Source organism: Antennarius striatus, chromosome 3 (assembly GCF_040054535.1).
Source record: "Antennarius striatus isolate MH-2024 chromosome 3, ASM4005453v1, whole genome shotgun sequence".
NCBI classification, from domain to species: Eukaryota; Metazoa; Chordata; class Actinopteri; order Lophiiformes; family Antennariidae; genus Antennarius; species Antennarius striatus.
This window is the reverse complement of record NC_090778.1, coordinates 26,265,111-26,285,203: the sequence shown is the minus strand read 5'-3', so window position 1 is coordinate 26,285,203 and position 20,093 is coordinate 26,265,111. Positions and strand designations below refer to the sequence as shown.

Sequence of the window (20,093 nt, the reverse complement as noted above, 5' to 3'; positions counted from 1 at the left end):
CTCTCTCTCTCTCTCTCTATGAATTATAAATAGGTAAGGAAAATAAAAATGTTTTTTACATTTCATCGTGAGGCTATAAACCACTTCCACCGGCTCTTCTTTAAACACGATTTCACCATTCGCCAAATCTAAACGTTGGGAAAACAAAGGAAGATCCCCGCGGTCGCATCCGTCACCGGCGGAGACAAGAGGCCTCCGAACCCGCCGTTCACTGCTCAATCACTTGAGCCTAATTTGTATGCTGATCCAATCACAGCAAAGGAAAACAAAGCAAGGTGCAGAAAAATGACAGCCAATCACTCAAGACGGCGAGAAAAGGAATCTGTGGCAATCCTTCAAGCTCGCACCAGCAGATTCATTTAGTGTTATCTGCCGCTGATGCTTGTCGATTGTGGGCATGTTGAGATGTCCCCCGCGGTAGCCCGGCAGGATGTGAGGGGGAAAACAGAAGTAAAAAGGTGAGGCAGGGGCTTTTACATCGCCTTTATTCACTCATTTAAACACCATTAAGACATCATTTTGAGGTGGTAGTTTGAGAAGTGAAACAGGTATCGGAATGAAAAGGGAGGTGGGGAGATAGGAGGAAGGTTTGCGGTCCACAACCAGCTAGCAGCAGTTAGCTGCTAACTCAAATAATTAAGAGAATGGAGCAGAAATGTCTTCATGTTCAGTCTACATGAAGCTGGAGATGTAAATTGTACTTTTTTTCCAATGCTGTTCCATTGGTAGCAAAGTCGCTGCTTGATGCATCATGTAAAAGCTCATGCTATACGCAGATGATGCCGTGTTATACATCATACCTCTTTCTCAGTGTTGTTGTTGTTGTCTTCAGTTTTTGATGCTTTCGAGTCTTTTTTTTTGTCTTTTTTTTTTAATTTGGTTCAGTTTAAACCAGAATTCCTTCCTATTAATGAAGGATTTTGATTCTGATTAAACAGGAACGAGCAGAGAGAATAAGACCGGTCCCAGTATTTCCTCTCTATGCCAGCAACATTCATAATCTGATTGGGGCAGCGAGTTGGGAGGATGCAGCAGTACATCCGTCACCAAGAGGAATGGCGGTGTCATCGCCGGCTGTGGTGTGGAATCACAGCCAGTCGCTCCACGATACACTTTTTTTATGGAGGCACTTTTTACATTCTGCTGAGTAGCCCTGGAAAAATAAACGCTAAATCTCGGCTGTCACCATCACGCCCCGCCGCACTAGAACACTGTCCGGCGTCGGCGCGCCAAACACAGACGTTCAACATATTCACTGATGCTGCATGCATCGCGCAAGAAAATGAAAAGCCTGCTTTGTCTTTATACATTCATCTGTGTGTGTGTGTGTGTGTGTGTGTGTGTGTGTGTGTGTGTGTGTGTGTGTGTGTGTGTGTGTGTGTGTGGTTGTTTGTGTGCTGGACAATAATAAGGATGAGAGGGTCTCAGCGTGGCTGCACAGCCGTTTCAGAAAATCAAATGGCTGAACAGTCGGTAATGAGGCAGACAACAGAAAGTCAGCCAGACCCAAAAGATTTGAAGGGCAGACGGAGGAGAGAAGAGGGGAGGTGGGGGAGGTGGTGGTGGTGGTGGGGGGGGTGACAAAGGGAAGAGAAAATTATTGAATTAGTCAGACAGTAATAGCAGAAACAGAGGGGAATGATGTGAAGACGTACATGAAACAGCAAAGAGAAGAGATGGAGAGGAGAGGATGATGATGATGATGATGATGATGATGAGGAGGAGGAGGAGGAGGAGGAGGAGGAGGAGGAGATGTGGCTCATTAACATGCTGTTGATCCTTGAAGTTCCACACCATTTCGCTTAGCACTGGCTAGCGTTAGCGGCTACCTCTCAATTCAGCGGACTGCATTACTCATCACTATAGAAACGTGAGCGTGAAAAACAAAAATAAAACAGGATAAAACATCTATAAGTAGACATTAGCCTGTTTTGGACCTGACGTTGACTCAGGCCTCGGCTGCAGAAAGTTAATTATTAGCGACTTTAGCATTTAGCGACACTATCTTGACTCGTTCCGTTTGCATTTTCCTGGCAGAGAAGACATTTGGCACACACACAAAAAAAAGTTAAGTCGCGTTAAGTGCTGCTTAAGTTCTGCATATCGGGGGTCTGCGAGCTGCAGACCACCTTGAATCTGCACGCATTATGATGCTTCCTGTCTTCCGTCTCCCCGGGAGCCCGGCTCTCCGGTATTCCTGGAAGGTGGTGATGCGGTGTCGGATTGTCGCTTTCTCTGATCTGCAGTCACACGGCGGATTCCCAGGGAGCGTGTCACCGAAAGACGGGGGTAGCGGGGGCTCAAATGCTCTGCTCGTTACTCTAAACGCTGCCTAATTAATAATGTATCAGAAAGGACGCGCTGAGACACAGCAGGGCTCCTCTGCTTGTGACAAGCACACACACACACACACACATACATACATTTGGTGAATGACTGATCAAGCCCCCTTGTCTGCAGGAGCCCCCCCCACCCCCACCCCGCCCGACGCTCCTCTCAATATTCAGATTTAGAAGCAGGAAAGAGAGAGGAGGCAGGGAAAAGAGATCTGAGTGCATGCATGTGGCGTGTTGTTGACGTGTGCTGAAGCCCCATACTTACATGCATGTACATCCTCAACAGGAAGTGAATGCAAGTTTTTGTGGGATTCATCTCCGCTGCAGAAATTAACATAAAGTGTGATTTAATGGGGGGATTTTGTGCAGGGAGGGGTTGGGAGAGGTGATGGAGGTGAGCTCCTCCAGGGCCCTCTGACATCGCCATGCCTCTCCAGTCTGTACACCCACGCACATCCAGCCTGGGTGTAGAGACGCTGGCAGGTGACGCCGTAATGACTCCTTCTGTCCAGGTGAGTCTCTGTTCGGAAGCTGCTTCGGGCTCTGCAGAAGAAAAAAAAAAATCACATTTCTATATTTATATATAGTTTTTTTTTTTTTTTTTTTTTTTTTTTTTATCAAATCATACCCAAAAGCTCTCCAGCCGGCTGCCATCTGGTGTCATCGTGGAGCAGTTTGGCTTTAAGGAGATGCAATTTATCCAAAATCTAACAAATAAATAATAAATAGTCATTTTATAATGATTAATAAAAATATAAGCGAGTAGTAGAGTCTGTAGAGGAGCATTTAATCATTATAGGATCCATATATTCTTAGATGTGTTTTAGACACAGAAATGTTCTGAGGCTGATAAATATCACAGTTTCTTCCTCTCATTTGATTTATTTGCTTCTTTTGTTTGTGTTTGTCGTACGGAGAGATGTAAATTTAGCCCCCCCCCCTCCCCCCTCCCCAAGGGCGAGCATCCACAGGAGTGACACAAAAAGAGACTGGAGAAAGAAAAAAAAAAATCAGAATAACATAAGCCACAAAAAGTGAGGTGGGAGGAGGGTGGAGGGTGAGGAAGGGGGGAGGCAAAGGAGGGATTGTGGATGAGAGATGGAGAAGGGGGGGTGTGCAGAGTACAAGAAATGGAGGTTTGAAATGCAGGACTCTGTAAACAGTCGACGCGTGGGCTGGAAAATTAACGCTGCATAAATTGTGTGAAACATGTCCTATTTTCTCTCCTCTCTTTTCCTTTTTTAAAAGGGTTCAGGATGCAGGCCTGTCAAGCGAACGCCACACAGGCGTTTTCCGACTGCGTTTGATCCCGGCTCCTTTTTTTAAAAAAAAAAAAAAAAAAGAAACACTTCCCGTTGACAGAGGAGAGGCAGAAAAGGAGGTCGCGGCGGTGAGCGAGGAGCAACGAGACAGGAGACACGTGTAGACAGACGTTCACAGTTATCACGCAGTCGCTGACGCCGCCTTCACAGACCTGCAACCGCCACCTCTTTACTGGAGGGGTGGGGGGTGAGGTGGGGGAGTGTGGGAGGGCTGCAGGGATTTAGCGTCTAATAACCGTGTCAGCACCTCGGCGGCGCGTCTGATCCGTGTTGGGAAAGAGATGCACTTCAGTGGGAAACACGGGTCATCATCTACACGGGATAAGAACACCGGAACACAACACCCACGACAGGATGGAGCGCCCTCCAGAGGAGGAAACAGAGTGAAGGGGGCTCCAGGGGCATCAAGTGCCCTCTAGTGAGTTCATTCAGTGGGGAAAATGGAATCTGTGATGCTTTTGCCAGTGGAGAAAATGAAATAACTCGTCATACAAGAGGACTCTACAATGGAGAAGGTGATACAACTCAATCTTCATGGTGACTCTCCATTGGAGAAAACAAAAGACTTGACCTCTATGGAGACTCTCCAGTGGAGAAAGCATAGTGGAGTGGGCTCCAGGGGCATTAAGTACCCCTCTAGTCCAGTGGTTCTTACCCTGGGTTCGATCGAACCCCAGGGGTTCGGTGAGTCGGTCTCAGGGGTTCGGTGGAGACCGAGGTCAAGACAAAACACCCGACATGATCTGTCGAGTGTTTTTTACCGAACACACACGAATCACTGTGTACGTTTGACACATCGTGTCAATTGGTGATGACACGCCCCCCTTAGCCATCACTGGCTGCAGGTGATCACATGACGCTACATCGATTAGCCTACCTGTGCTACATAAGGGTTTTGCGCACTCAGTAGTCGATTTATGCCTGTCGTGATGGTACGTCGTCTGATTGATTTCATTTTAATTCATAGTAACCATGTTGAGCAAAAAAAGAAGGAAGTGGTCGGACGAATATGTGTAACGTGAATGTACATGTACTGTGTAACGGAACGTGATGGGAGTCAGCGTTCTGCAGGATTTGCAATGTCAAGTTGAGCAACTCTAGTCTGGCTCTGGTAAAAATAAAGGAACACTTCCTTAAGCTGCATGGAAAACAACAGAAACAGACTTTGCTGTGAAAATGACATCAGAGTAACACCTGTCAAGGTGAAACCACCCATACCTGAACTGGTCTCTATAACAACAGCAGAAGTCAAACTGATTTGCAGGTAGGTCATTTCATGTGAGTTCATGCACTGTCATGGTTTTGTTCTTGGAAAAAGGTGACATTAATGCACAATTCATTAAATACACCAGTAAAACATATACTTACGTCTTAAATTTGAAAAATATATATATATATTTACTAAAGAAGGGTTCGGTGAGTGAGCATATGAAACCGGCAGGGTTCAGCACCCCCAACAAGGTGAAGAACCCCTGATCTAGTGAGTTCATTCAGTGGGGAAAATGGGTCTGTGGTGCTTTTTCCAGTGGAGAAAACAAAACGAAACGAAACGAAACCCCCACCCCCCCATGGAAAAAAAACAGACCTCTAAATCACAAAAGCATTCAATATCTATGTTTGTGCACCAGTCGATTGCATCTTGTGACTGTTGCATGAATTACTGCAATACCAACCCCCCACCCCCCACCCCTGCATGAAACGGTCCTATTTTTAATGTTTGATCCATCCCAAACAATAATCCCAACTTCTTTCCTTCTGCTGCTGCCATAAACTTCCTCCTTTGTGTCAAACTGCATCTGCCTCTGCTTGCTTCACCGGCTAATGAATTCCAAACAGTATGAAGAAGATGGGGGGGTGGGGGTGGGGTGGGGAGAAAAGAAAAGCCGTTCATCTCTCATTGCTCTCTTTCTCTCTCTCCCGATCACAACAACACCATTTCCATTTATAATTTCGATTGTTAATTTGCATGAGAAAAATTAGTTGGGTGACATGCGTGATGTCTCCACCCTCCACCCCCCGTTTCTGCTTAATTTTCCCACTAATTATAAGCAGCAATGGCACATTATTTACATAAATAATTGTTGTTCCTTCTGTTCGCTCACATTTTCCTCCTTTCTTTCTTTGTCGGAGTTGTTTTGGCATTTGTCGTCCGCAGGGGCAATTCTCCTCTGAGAACGTGTTCACATCTCTCCCGACTGAAATATCTCCGATCCGGGAGTGTTTTCGCCCGGTGTTTGTTGTGGTGTTTTGCCGTCCTTTGTTCAATAAATAGATTCATCCCACATTACTACTTCCCCTCCAAACTTCTGAGCCCTCATAAATAAATATGTCAGACTTCTCGACTATTTTTACTTCAAGACGGATCACTTTCTTTACACGGAAGGCCGCGGCGACAGAGGAGGAGGCCAGGTACGAATCTGATTGTTTGGGATAAAGAATCCTCCCAGCGAGCGAGGAGCAAAGTGAGCTTCGCATAATAATAATATGTCGTATTTATGGCCGATGGGGATGCGAACCGATCCCCTGCTGCTCAGGGAGCTTTCATAGTTTGTTAAAAAAAAACAAAAAAAACAGAACGAGAACCATCAGACCGGTTGTGGAGGTCACATTTGACATCATACAACCCATCAGATAGAAAACTGAGCTCCTATTTAACAGAAACTTCATTAAGGAACCCTTAGAATTAAAAACGCCGCCGCCTGGGATTGGCGGAGTTCCTAAGAGGCGTCTCAGGAGGACGTTTATTTACTGAACATGTTTTTTTTTTTTGTCGTTTTTATATCGACAGTTCAGCTCTTATTGTTTCGCACCAAAAAAAACACAGAAAAAAACGTCGTTGACATTTGCGAGGAATGGAGAAAGAAAACGTCCCAGGCAAAGACGTTGACTGACAAACGTCCTTATTGGTTTAATCATATTTAGTTTGTTTGGGGTTTTTTTTTTTTAAAGGTTTTAGTTGCCAAATGTCTAGCATGTTAAGTCTAGTTTAATAAAAGCGTTGACGTTCTCGTCCTCTCTCAGACGTCGGGTTATTTTGAACGTTTCAGTCGGCCCAGCTGAGCCAAAACCAACATTTCGTGTTATGTTAGTCTTATTTCACAGAAGATTTATCTTTCCATTATCTGATGAAACTGGTTGAATGATTAAGAACGCGGCTTTGCAGAAAGTTTTCTGATGATGTCAATTTAAGGAATGCTTCCAGACGTGGAACGCGGTCCATTTGCATATTTATTTTGAACCGCGAGTGGCTCCCAGCCGGCGAGTCGAGCTTCGTTGAGAATAGGTTGAGATGATTTTGGCCCCGAGACCTCTAATCATCGCCCCCACCCCCCCACCGCCCCCACATTCAAACAGGAATCGTGAAACGAAGCCAAAATGAATTCCCCTCTCTGGGATCTCCTCGGTTCGTCCGCGCTGGCATAGCCAAGTGAGTTGCGTTTGCAGCTAACGCTTGTTCCGCACATTTAAGAAGGAATGTGAAAGCTTATCATAATTCCCAGTGTTCTTAGCGGTGCTCTTCTGTGCTGGTTCTTCAGGTCGGTCACATCCGACAAACTTCACCACATTTTGTGCCAGAACAAAGTCCCCCGAATGGGAATCCGTTGGATTTATTGTTGTCACATCTTTGGAAACAAGACCAAAACTGCAACGTGTGAGTCCATCCGTCAATGGGCGACGTGTCACGTGTTCAGAATCCCTCCATGAATTCATTATATTTGTTTGCACGGTATAATAACGACCGGCAGCCTCATCGCTTATGCACAAATAACGACAATCGCCTCACACTCTAAAACCGAAGGACGGTATAATTCCTGGGGTGGTTTGTGTGTGTGTGTGTGTGTGTGTGTGTGTGTGTGTGTTCTTGGTAACAAGGGGAGTCAGAAGTCGTTGGGAATGAGGGGGAATGAGGGCTGCGAAGCGCGTTCGCTCTTTTAATTGAGGGATGGAAAGCGCGCATCAGTATTGTCGTGAGGGGGCGGAGGGCGATCTTCAGAGGCCAGTTAATTTGGAATACAAAGCAGACGCGCAATCTGCTCAGGTTTCCGTCTGGATGGCGAGGCTAGCTCACGCCACTCGCGTCTCTGAGGCATCCAAGATCAAATTAATTCAAACACGCCGCCGCCGCCGCCGCCGCCGCCCCTCCACCTCCAGCTCCTCGAGTGCTATAGCACCACTTCTCCCCTCACCGTCTCCACTCCTTTTATTGCCACTCTGAACTCCGTATAGAAAAATCTCTCCTCTCAGAACTGATTCCTGGTATTATCCCACATGAAATCACCCGCAGACACTTTTTCTCTGCGTCCTCGCTCCTCGAGAAAACAACCCACACAAAGGAGACTCTCAACTCGGCCAAAAATAGCAAGACTGTCCTCCTCCGTCTGCGCGCTCGGCACGGAGACGTGAAATGGCCGGAGTTCCTGGATTGGAGAACACACAATCCAGACGATCCTTTATGGCGCCAAATACATACATTTCTGGAGTTTTGGGGGGGTTTTTTTCCTAGCCGCTTATGGCCCACACCAGAATCTAAAACAGACCTTCTCAAACTCATGATGAATGCAGTGCACTTGTGAGGATGAAGGTCTGAATGAGAATTGGAACAAAGGGGGGTCGTGACATACGTCTTAAGATGAGGCCCCTGAGTTCTAAAAAAAAAAGAAGAAGAGGAAGAAGAAAAGGACGGAGATAAGAAAGGCTTACAAAGGAGGAGAAAGCTAATTGTGCAGGAGAGCGAGGGTTCCTCTGTGAGATGGTTAATTTATAAGACCGCTGGCTGGAGTAACGTGACTGACCGAGGAACGTAAAGAACGGTTTGAACCATTCCTTTTGTCTTTCCGCTCAGGCATCGCTCCTATCCTGGATACACATCCCCTTTTTTTTTTTTTTTTTTTCGGAAGCCATCGCTGATGAAATATTCAATCTGGGATCGACGTCTCTGGACTGGAGGTGTTTCACCTGGACGTTTTTTAAGAAAAAGATTCTTTTATTGTTTTAACGGGTTTTTTTTTATTTTCTGTTGAACCTCCATTTTTATCCCTCCTCCTCCTCCTCCTCCTCCTCCTCCCGGTAAATATGACAACAAATCCTCTACCTCTCGCAGAAGTCAACCCCTCTCACTCGTCATCCTCTCTCTCTCTCTCTCTCTCTCCTTTTATGTTCTCCTCTTCCTCTCTCGCCCTCCCTCCGCCTCCCTCCATCCGACACCTCATTGCCGATGCAGGGAGCATAGCTGCAGCTATAGACCTCAGCGTGGAAACACCCAGCAGACAAGAAAAATGACGGCCAGCGCAATCTCATTTTCTGAGGGGCTGCAAGTCAGGCAGGAAATGGCTATTATTCCATCGACACTGTCGGTATTAAGTTATTTCCTTCTCTAAATACGAGAATGTTCATGAATATCTATTGAGTTCCAGGTGCGAGCGCTGGAGGTTTTGTCTCCACACACTCGGATGATTGCAGCCCTATATTCTGCCCGCTGCACCCTCACTTCTGAGATTGAAGTGAAAGACAATGGTAGTGGAAATTGGCTAATAAATCCAGAAGAGGCAAAGGGCTGGTTTGAGCAGCGGCTTTTTTAAGAGGAGTAAAACCTCTCGCTGCTCCTCAGCCTTATGCTTTTCTAAAAAAAAAAGAAAGAAAAAAGGAGGTGACCGGGGGTAAATCTCCCTCGCCACCCACCCCGCCAGATTACGCATTCTAAGCCTACGAAGCGCGACGGGAACGATGAGACGAGAGCGTTTGTTCTCCACCTGATTCCTTCGCTCGGTTCATGGGGGCGGGGGGGGGGGGGGGATCAGAGATGAACAGCCGCTAGTCATCAGCGTAGAAGGAGAGTGCAGGAGAGGGCAAACGGCTGGGAGGTGCGAAACAACCCCACCCCCGGGGGGCGGCCAATCTAGAATTGGAGTGACCGGTTACCTCCCACCGCACAGCGCCGTGGAAGCCTCGGACTGTTTACATGTGTCCAGTCGGAGGCGGTCCGGAGACGGGGGCCACGATTGATTGAAGGTGGTGGACCATAAATGAAGGTATCGATTCTAAGGTCAGAGTCACAAGATGAGGTCTGGAAATAAATTGAAATAAACATATCAATAAATCACCTATATTACAGCGAGAGCACACACGTCGGAGTTCACAGATATATTATGAAGCTTGTTTTGGCGTAACAGATGGTTGATTAATGCACAAGTAATGAATTTTATAGATAACTGGATGAAACAAGCAAACCAGGCCATCATTGCTGATTAGGATCTGATTCTGGGAGGAATATTACATGCCTGCCGATTTAAGTGAATTTGGGATTACTGGCTTTTAATGAGGATACTTTCTTTTTTTTTCTTTTTTTTTAATCTCTAACTATAATACAGACGCCACAATGTAGAATGTGTTTCTTTATACGCTGGTATTATTTTCTGTTTTAAAGAGATTAGCCTTTGTGAGCGAATTAACATCATCAATTTATTATGTTCTCTACTCACCAGTCGAAACACTCGTTCGACGATGAAAAAGGATTTAAGAGAAAGAAGGTGCGAGTGATACCAGTCACTTTTTTCTTCTTCTTTTTTTTTTTTTTTGAAATTTGAAAATCCATCTCATCTGCATAATAAAGGAATAAAGAGAGCGCTATAAAGTGAGCACTCAGGAAAGGTTAAAGCACTTCCAATTTATGGGTCATGGGGAGACGTTTTAGCTGGGAGAGAAGGGGAAATTACTTGGCTGGGAGACCAACAGAATCTCAGTGTAAAGACATGGCAGCCAATTAAGAGAAAGGTCAAACCATAAAAGAAGAAGCCAGCACAGGAAAAGGCTCGGCGCACGCGGCGGCGGCGGCGGCGGACGGCGGCGGCTCCCTTTTCCGCCCGACGTCCGCGCTGCTGGTGAAATGTCTTGATGTCTCCTTACGATGATCATTTGCTTTAGGAATCCGCCATCAGTTGGCGACGGCTACGGGCGAGAAACCCTAAAAGCAACGCGTCTCGTCGGACGTCAACGCAACTTTTTCCCGATCTCTGTCGGCATGAATATGTTAAAGCAGGGATTATTTATGCTGGAGTTGCGTTCGGATGGCATTGGCGCCAAGACGTGTGCAGAAACATGTCTTGTTAACAAACCGAAGGGTTTTAGAAGCCGAAAGTCGAGGAACTGAGTCAACTGACGAAGGAGGCTAATAGTTTGGTATTTATTTATTGTGACAGCAGAGACGATGATCGGAGGGAACACAAACAGATGAACACAAGGGATTAACAACATCATTATAGTTAGTCCTCAGTCTGTTCCAAACAAGCATCGCTTTTACTTTTAGAAAGAACAAATGAATTGAAATGATTCCTGAATACTCAGGGGACAACACACTACTTCCTGATGAGGTCACATGACCTGTTGTTGCTATAGATACAGCCCGGCGTTCTTACTGTTGGTTTAGGAACTTCCATCCGTCCTGCAGACGAGATCGTCTCGTCATCTTGTCCCTCTTTTGTGGGTGACAAGTCTCCCACAGGTGAATGGTGGGGGTACACCCCGGATGAGACGCCACCTCATAGCAGGGCAACCATTCACCCTCACATCCCATTTCCAGCGGCTTCAGTCGGGGCGCCCTGAGCATCACACACCACTCCGCAAGACCTGCCCGACAGGAAGTGACATCATGACAGTCTCATTTGGAGACTTCATTTCCTAAATATAGTTCCTGCTTTGTCCCAAGTGATGACAGGTTGAGGGGGGTGGGCTGTCAGGTCCAGATATCCTCATGGAGGATGGAGTGTGTGCTGTGGGGGTATTGGGGTAGGGTGGGGTGGGGTATTAATATCATAAGGAGCATATGCGCTCAAAAGGATGGAAGTCTTTTGGAGTCATGGATTACATTTGCAGAGGTAATGAGACAGAACAAAAGCTGTCTAATATCACGCTGTTCAGATATATTCCTTGTGTGCTCAGCGACGTTCAGCCAGGGAAACATTCAGAAATGTATTTACTTACAAGTGCAATAACAACAACTTCTATTTTTTCTGCTTTTTTAAAACATATTTGGGAACAAAAACCCAAAAAAAAAAAAATCAATGCTTGGCTTTTTTTTTTTTTTTGCACGGAAATGATTTTCACACCAGACATCGGCGACACCTTCGCCAGCAGCTGGCCCAGCGCGCGGTCACACGGGAGCGACGGCGTGAGGAATGACGTGGGTAATGGGAAGTGGCGTGACAATTAGGGCGCTGATTCGGTGATGGGGGTGGGTTTGGTTCTGGAAGGGCAGCCAGGATCCCAAACTCTGCACCGAACAGGACACGGAAGGTGGACCTTGAGAGGATTCGGACAAAGTTTTTCCCAGAATAACAGTGGAAACAAATGAAAAATATCAGGAAACCAGCTTCCGGAAAGGAAACCAGTTCTGGGGGCTGAAAAATCCAAGCGTGTATTTTTCCCTCGGTGGTTTAACGGCTGACGTCGGACCTTTGACCTTTCCTCTCTCCGCCGCCAAGACTCTTGATCCTTAGCGGTGACAGCAGGCTGACACGCCGTCACCTCCATCGTCTCTAGAGCTCCTTCGCTTTTGTTTCTCCTCTCTGAGCCCACGGGGCTGATGGGAGAAAAAGCTGACACAATCTCACGACGACGCGTCCCCGCCTCCGTTTTTAACTAGTTTCCGCTGTTTTGACTCGACGTTGTTTTGACCTACATCACAAATAAATGTGCGTTCACTGGTGTTTACGTGTAAACATCTATAAGATAAACAGGAAACGCGTAAATGCCCAAGAGATTCAAAGATAAATAAATCTGTATTTGCAGCTATAGGATGAAATGTGTGTGTGTGTGTGTGTGTGTGTGTGTGTGTGTGTGTGTGTGTGTGTGTGTGTGTGTGTGTGTGTGTGTGTGTGTGTGTGTGTGTGTGTGTGTGTGTGTGTGTGTGTGTGTGTGTGTCCAGCATGCATATTGTAGAACACAACTACTGCGTCCACGCAGAGAATATCAATCAGATCTCAAAACCTACGTTCATAATTTAATCACACACATCCATACATATTCAACACACGTGACGGTAATCCTTAAATAAAATATTTTCCGTGGACTCGAATCGTTTCGTGTTAAAAGTTTTACGCCACGCGCTAGCGTAAGTCTGACCTCTACCAGGGTCTGTTTACAGGTGTTCGACAGTCCGAGTACACAATATGTTTACAACAACTCCACCGCCTGGAAAGAAATCATCTTGAGTTGTTTTGGCTTAGAGACCACTGCCCCCTGCTGGTGTGGAGGCTAACTTCCTGTCACCTACAAGAGGAGCGTTAGTGGTTTTAGCGTATTCCAGTGCAACTCCTTGATAGAATCAGTATTGTACAGCATCACATGACCACCTACCAAAAATCCACGATGTAGTGAAGCCGTGCATGTTGAAGCGCAAAAAAAAAACGAGGGATTACATATAAAAAACAGGCAAATTTATCAGGTTACCGGCTGTTATTCCAGTATTGGCTCTAACAGGATTAAAATCTTAGCTGGGGAATCTTTACTCCGGAGGTTAAACGTCTTCTTTGTGTGTTTTTTCCCACTTTGCGGCTGTTTAATCTACGCTAGGTCCGCTCCGTTCCTCAGGCGGCGAGGCAGGATGGGAGGCTACGCTACAGAGGCCTCACTCTGGGGGTCTAAGCTTTTGGCAGCAGAATGTGTTTACATTGTAATTAGGATTTAATTGTCCTAATTATAATCCCCAAACCCTGATTACTCAAAGCCTTGGAACCTGCTGAGCCAAACAACCTGACGCCGCTTCAGTCATCAACCTAGACACCCCGAGTGAACGCCGGCTCCAAGAGCATGGCGTGATATTCACCAAAAAAAAGTAAATAAATAAATAGAAATAGGGCGGTGATGAGTATGAAGGGACTCCTCACAAGCGTCCGGGGAGCGTTTGGAGAAGCAGATTTTCCGGTAATGTGTTTCCTGCCTAAGGCTGGGGTATATGTTAGCGGGGGAAATCATAATGCGCAAGCTCGGATGCGGAAGGGAAGCCTTTGTCACAAATTGCATCTTACTGGAAGCTTCTATTGATTTTTATTGAGCAGATTTTATTAGATCAATTTTTATTCCATTGCAGCACGTTTCCCTTCCTCTCTCTCTCGTCCGACCCCCTCCTGACCTTCGTTTGAGTCCCAGCCTTTTCTAAAATCGCTGTCACTGAAATCCGTGGAGACATGAGGAACTCAAACACACCTGTCCCCCCCTCCCTCCCACCCCCTGTCCTACTTGCCCTCATGGGGGGGGTGTGGGGGGGTGGATGGGCAGAAGTCCCCATCAGCGGCTCCATCTGAGCCCTGCACCCGGTGCTGCCAAGCCCGGCTCCCAGTAGAGCTCGCTGGGCTGACGCGCCAAAAGGTACGCCGGGTTTTATCGGGCGGGTGGGACGGCCGATTGGCTGCTGCGGGAGGTACGCTGGAGTGGGGGGGTGGGTTGGGGGTGTCAAACTACAACCAGCTCTCCTGGGGGTCCAGCATGGTTGGATGGGCCTGACGCCATGAGGGCCGAGAAGATCCAACGCCAAGTCCAGAGAGGACGAGCCTCCACTGACAATCTCGTTGGCGGATGGATACAACATCAGTGAGGCCGGATCTCGTTCTTTACCACTGAATTATGGGTAGAAGAAAAGGAACGCGGGAGCGCCCGGCCTCGCCACTCGCTCACATCATTTAATGAACCAAGTCGTCTCGCTAATGAGGCTAGCAAAGGACTCGGGGGGTCAAGTTCTCTCCCACTCTCTTGTCCACACACACACACACACACACACACACACACACACACACACACACACACACACACACACACACACTTTGTCTCCACTTACACTCATCTTTCGGAGCTCTTTGTGAAGGAAGTAGTGAAGATTTAAAGGCTCTCAGCTAATTAGCGCGGACAGGTCGGCACCTCTTCATTAGCCTTAAGTTCATTAACCTTCCACGACACCTGGCAGAGAGGCGTCTCCGTCACCGCGGAAACGACAGCTTCATGACCTCCGGAGACGCTGCCGGCCGTTTTAGCATTATCAAAGTTAAAGCTCTCAGATTAGAGTCACGTTGACACCGGAAATTATTAATAAGGCGCTCAAAAACCCGATGAAGTCGAGGGATCCTCGCTTGCCACTTTAAAATAATGCGGATTTTTAAAATAATAATAATAATAATTATCAGTACTTTAACTTATTACGGACTTCATAGCTACCCTGCTAACAGACGGGTACATGCATATGATGTGAGGTGCTGATCCACATCGGAGGGGGTGGTGGGGGGGGGTTCGGTCTCCAGAACCTGTGTGTAACTCTGGAGGAGTGTGTTTTAAATAGAAGTCAAACAGGAGTGTGTGTCGTCCTGCAGGTGATGAGGCTCGTCTCTGAAGGCATCCTTCAGCCAGACGCGCACATAATCACAAGGAAACAGCACTGACGTGCCCACACACACACACACACACACACACACACACACACACACACACACACACACACACACACACACACACACACACACACACACACACAGGTGCTGTCAGGGACCAGCTCCTCAGCCTCCCGTCTCTCCTCTTCCTCCTTTGTTCCCAGAATGCACACCAACATGTCCAGGTCTCGCCTCTGGGGAGTTTAGCCTGGCAGGAGGCTTGTTTTCAGAGCTTTGTCCCCCCCCTCTACCCCCCCCCACACTCACCCCCACCCCCTTTTCCTCTTCCTCTTCTTCTTCTCCTTTCTTTCTCCTTCCTGGGTTTCTTCGTCTGTACCGGTGCTGGCTAATTACCGGCACATTCTCCTCCTGCCAGCAGCGAGATGCTGCTGCTGCTGTCGAGCACCTCACCCCCCCACCCCATCACCACCACCCCCCCCCCCACCACCACCACCACCACCACCGCCTCACTCCCACAATCCTTTTCTGTTCCTCTCTTCCTCATCACTAGGAGCGAGGAGGTGCAGAGGAGGTACAGATGTTTATTAATGAAGCGGTGAAGGGCAGGAGGTGACTCACGGATGGGGGGGGGGCGATGAAGAGGAGGCCATTTGCATGCAGAGACGACGAGTTCCACCACTTCCACCACGCCGTTCCCTCCATCAACCGCTTCCTCTCTCTCTCGCCCATCGCCCTGCTTTATCTCCCCCCTTTCTCTCCCCCCCCACCCCCCCACCCCCCCATCTCTCTTCCCCTTCTCCTCTTCCTCGCCTCTCTCCTTTGCTCTCCGGCTTGCTGCCACTGCTGATCTGAATAATTCAGCACAAGCCGGTATTCTCCAGGGCCCCATTGTCTGTGCGTGGCAGGAGAATGAGAAGGAGCGAGATAGGGATGTGTGTGTGTGTGGGGGGGGGGGGGGGAGATGGGGTGGGATGGGGGGGAGGTCCATCCTGGCTGCTTTCACCTAGCCGTGGCGTAAATCAGCGCTAATGAGGTAGAGGAGGAATACCTGCGCCTCGTAACGGACTAACGAAGTCATCGCCATGCAAGAGCTTTGCTAATGCACAACGCGTGTTAGCAGTCTGCAGGCGTGCGCCGCCCCCGCAACCCTCAACGCTCTGAGGTGTGTCGGTTATTGACTTGTTGCTAACACACACACACACACACACACACACACCTCAACCACGTTGGATGTTCCTCCTGCAACATGAGACACAATCAGCGTGTCGGATCAATAATGGTCCGGTTAAGGTCACGCCATCAGAAGAGGTCGGCAAAGATCTGAAAGTGTTAATGTGACGGGGGGTGGGGGTGGGGGGGGGGGGCGTTTGGATCATCCAGTGTGAATTTGAAGTTGAAGATTATATCAAATTAAAAATCTTCATTCATGCAAAAAACGATGTTGAAATCTGAATGCAGCTGGCCCCGTGTCGTCATTCGGTCCTGATGCTGCGACCAGTTCAAGGGTCAGACAAATAAAAGGGATTCTTCTGTTCCTTAAACACTAAATATCTGCACCTATTCATCATTTCCGTCTTTAAATGTTGACATTTTTGGTGTTTTCTGCTCATTTAGGGTTACAGAGATCTTTAGTTTCCACAAACACGACTGAAATATTTCATATTTACACTTGTTTCAGTCAAAAACAGAAACGTCCCACGGTCCCTGAAGTGGTCCTCACAGAGTGGGCTCAATGTGACCCGTAATGTGGACGCGTTGGGATGTGTGCGAGGTTAAAGATACAACATCTGCGTTACGCGTTATGTCGCTTTGACCCCAACGCCTGGATCACCGTGAGCTTTGGCTCCGCCCCCTCCACCCATTCTGTGTGGGGGTCGGGTTCGGGCGACCCCGCAGATGCTCCCTCATCCTGTGTTCTCCTAGTCGACTTTGACCCGTCTCGCCGTCGGTCCTCATTGATCTTCACCTCCCGTCTTCCCTTCTGTTGCCACCGCCCCCCCCCCCCACCACCACCAACAACCGCTGACTCTCCTGAAACCGTCCCGCCTGTGGGGACTTCCTGCGATGACAGGAAGTCCCGGACTCAGATCGGCTGAACGCAGCAAAACTCCCCGAGAGCGACGCCTCGGCTGCAGCTTCTTCACACCCCGCTGGTGATTTGTTCCCATAAGGAAATATGTCAGTAATGGCTGCACCTTCATGAATACGGACCGATGGGGGCGGGGGGGGTGGGGTGGGCACGGTGACTCCAGTCAAACACCACCCTCTCAGGAGATGACATGCTCGCCCGTCAGATGTAGGGTTCCAACACCCCCACCACCCCACCCCAAAAAAAAAAAAAAAAAAAGAGCCAGAAAGACTCGACGTGAAGGGAATGACGCAAATCTGGTGAAAGGGGCGTTTGTTTTGTCGTCCCTGTGAGGTTTCAAGCGTGCAGACGGGTGGAGCTGGAGATGAGTATTGCGTCTTATTTCTACCGGCGAGGCTTCCGCCGCTATATTTGGGTCCTGTGGGTGAAGAACTCAATAAAAAACAATGAGTATGGGGGAGACATGATCACCAGTTCTTCTTATATGGAGGATGTGATTCCCCGGGTACATTTTACAGCTGTAATAATGTAATCTGGGGAACATTTATGGGGTTGTTTATCTGAAATAACAAGGTAACGGAGTGTTAGATAGGCTCAATTAACCAGGGAATCACAAAACCAGCCTCCTCATTTTCTCTTTTCTCAATTCCTGCTTGTTTCGCCGCTCCCCGCCCCCGTGTAGTTAAGAGGTCTGAACCATTTCACGACAAAAAAAATTTTAAAAAAAAATATATATATATATATATCAAGCTTCGCATGATGAATGAACCCACATGGTCAAATCATCAGCAGCAGGAATTTCGCTCCATGAATCAAAAAGTCTTTCCCTGGGATAACTTTGCTCATTTGGGAGGAGAGACCAGGGAGTAAGTTTTCAGGGTCTTCTCATCGTATCCTAGCCCCCCCCCCTCCCCCCCTCCCATCAGAAAATGGTTGACTGGGAGAAGGAAGGGTTGGAATTCCTGTGGAGCTGCGGATTTGAGAGGAATATCAAACCGAAGTTTAAGAAAGGGAAAATAAAGGTTAGGAAGGATGAGAATGTGATGTCGTCGGTGGAGAAGGGAAGGAAAGGAAAGGAAAGGAAAGGAAAGGAAAGGAAAGGGAAGGAAAGGAAAGGAAAGGAAAGGAAAGGAAAGGAAAGGAAAGGAAAGGAAAGGAAAGGAAAGGAAAGGAAAAATGAATTTTGACATCTGTGACGCAGCTGGGAGTGTTTCTGAGGAACGGCGGGAGAACTGGGAGTCAAACCGATGGAGGAGGAGCTGGAGGAAGAGGAGAGAGGATCCAAAATGGTCGGACTGGATGGAAATGGCAGAAGAGGAAGGAACACCTTCCCAACGCGGTTACTTCCTCGCCAAACCGGACAGACTGACCTTTACGGTATAAAACCCCGTTTTTTTACGTTAAGGTGAAGCAATTTGCGCCTCGAGTGAAGTTTCAACTAATAAGTGGCAAACGCGTAACACGCCACGCTTCACGTAGAACGATCTGCGGCGCCGATCAACCTAGACCTCGGTCCCAACGGAAAGTGAACCCTTACACGAAAGGGAACCGGGCCCGGGTGACATCAGTCCCTGACAGTAACCGGGAGGAGAAGTGAACGCTGAGGAAGTGTCGACAGAAACAAACCCCGCGCTTCGTTTAGGCCGGATTGAACTGATGGCTTATTGGCGGCGACATAATTTAGACGAATGGCGGCGCAATCCATCAGAGGAGCGAGTGTGAGAGCGAGGAAGAGGAGGGGCGCGACCCTCTCCGTGTCGGGTTGCCGGCGGGGATCCCATTACCCTACACCTGTTAACAACACCAATCCCCCTGTATAAACAGTAAAGAGATCCTTTTATCGATGGCGGGCGGAGGGAGCGAACGGCGAGCGAACGGCGAGCGAACGGCGAGCGATGGAGATGAAGCAGAGGGATGAAGAAATGTTTTCCTGCTGGGTTCTAGAGAGACTCGCACCTCTGGACGTGATGGATGAACGTGGGGTCTGCAGAGACAAGTCGTGGACAGATGGTTGAGAACCAGCCAATCACAGCGCAGCGGCCTCCAGGCTGAAGCAAGAGGGGCATCTAGTGGCGGGGATGGGAACTGCACCGCAAGATGGTTTCCCACCAAGATTGTTTTGTTTGTTGGAACATTAATATTGATATTTATCACCAGAGAGGAATTTTAAAAATATCAACGCAACAGATTTTATTTTGACATTTAACACATAGTTCAACTTTTTTTTTGATTGGGCCAGTGCGGAGGTTTGATCACTGGAGCAGGAGGTCTAATAAACAGAGACAAACTCAGTAGGTTTGACTAGATAACATGTATAAAGTTTTCAGGAACGTAAACAGTCATCTATAAATAATACTTAAGAAAAACCATGAACATTTTAGGAAAATAACACTTCTGCGATAAAAGAATGTCGGCCCAAAAATCATTAAAACAATAAACAAAACACACCCCGAGGTTTTGTAATTATAAAAATTATAAAAAATAATAATAATAAGATGCAAGTTATCCTACCAGGATCAGAAAGTTCATCTGGACAACTTCAGTGGATCTCAGCATCAATCGTCTTCATGTCACATCCTGGAACCATGTGTTGAAACCGATTTCGGAATGGCCACAGGGTGGCGCCGTGGAGCATCAATGAAACAGTTCCGGTTGGATTCCCCGAAATGAATCTCCAGAAAAAAAAAAAAAAAAAAAAGTCAAACAAAAAATAAAGTTCTTGTGAAATCAACACAAACTTGTTGTCATAAATTATTTCCACTCATTAAAACTGTCACGTGGTGCAGAGGAACACCTTATTTCTCTTTTTCTTTCCTCTCAGTCGTCTTTCTCCTCACTCTCGGCACGCTGCAGGAGGCGGAAGTCACCTGCGCTGCTCTAGCGGACGTTTTCAAAATAAAAGTCAGTAACTTCCTTTTTTCACAATAACATATAGATAAACATATCTAAAATAATTCTCTGGATAAATTACCAT

General features: G+C 47.5%; 1 long non-coding RNA gene across 1 annotated transcript; it reads right to left on the bottom strand.

Annotated features, from left to right (window-relative positions):
- Nucleotides 1-2,540: 2,540 nt before the first annotated feature.
- Nucleotides 2,541-19,999, bottom strand: LOC137593128 (uncharacterized). Its single transcript, XR_011035080.1, has 3 exons — nucleotides 19,631-19,999; nucleotides 2,965-3,043; nucleotides 2,541-2,879 (listed from the first exon to the last, which is right to left on the bottom strand). It is a non-coding gene; the product is annotated as an uncharacterized lncRNA (long non-coding RNA).
- Between the last annotated feature and the right edge of the window lie 94 nt (nucleotides 20,000-20,093).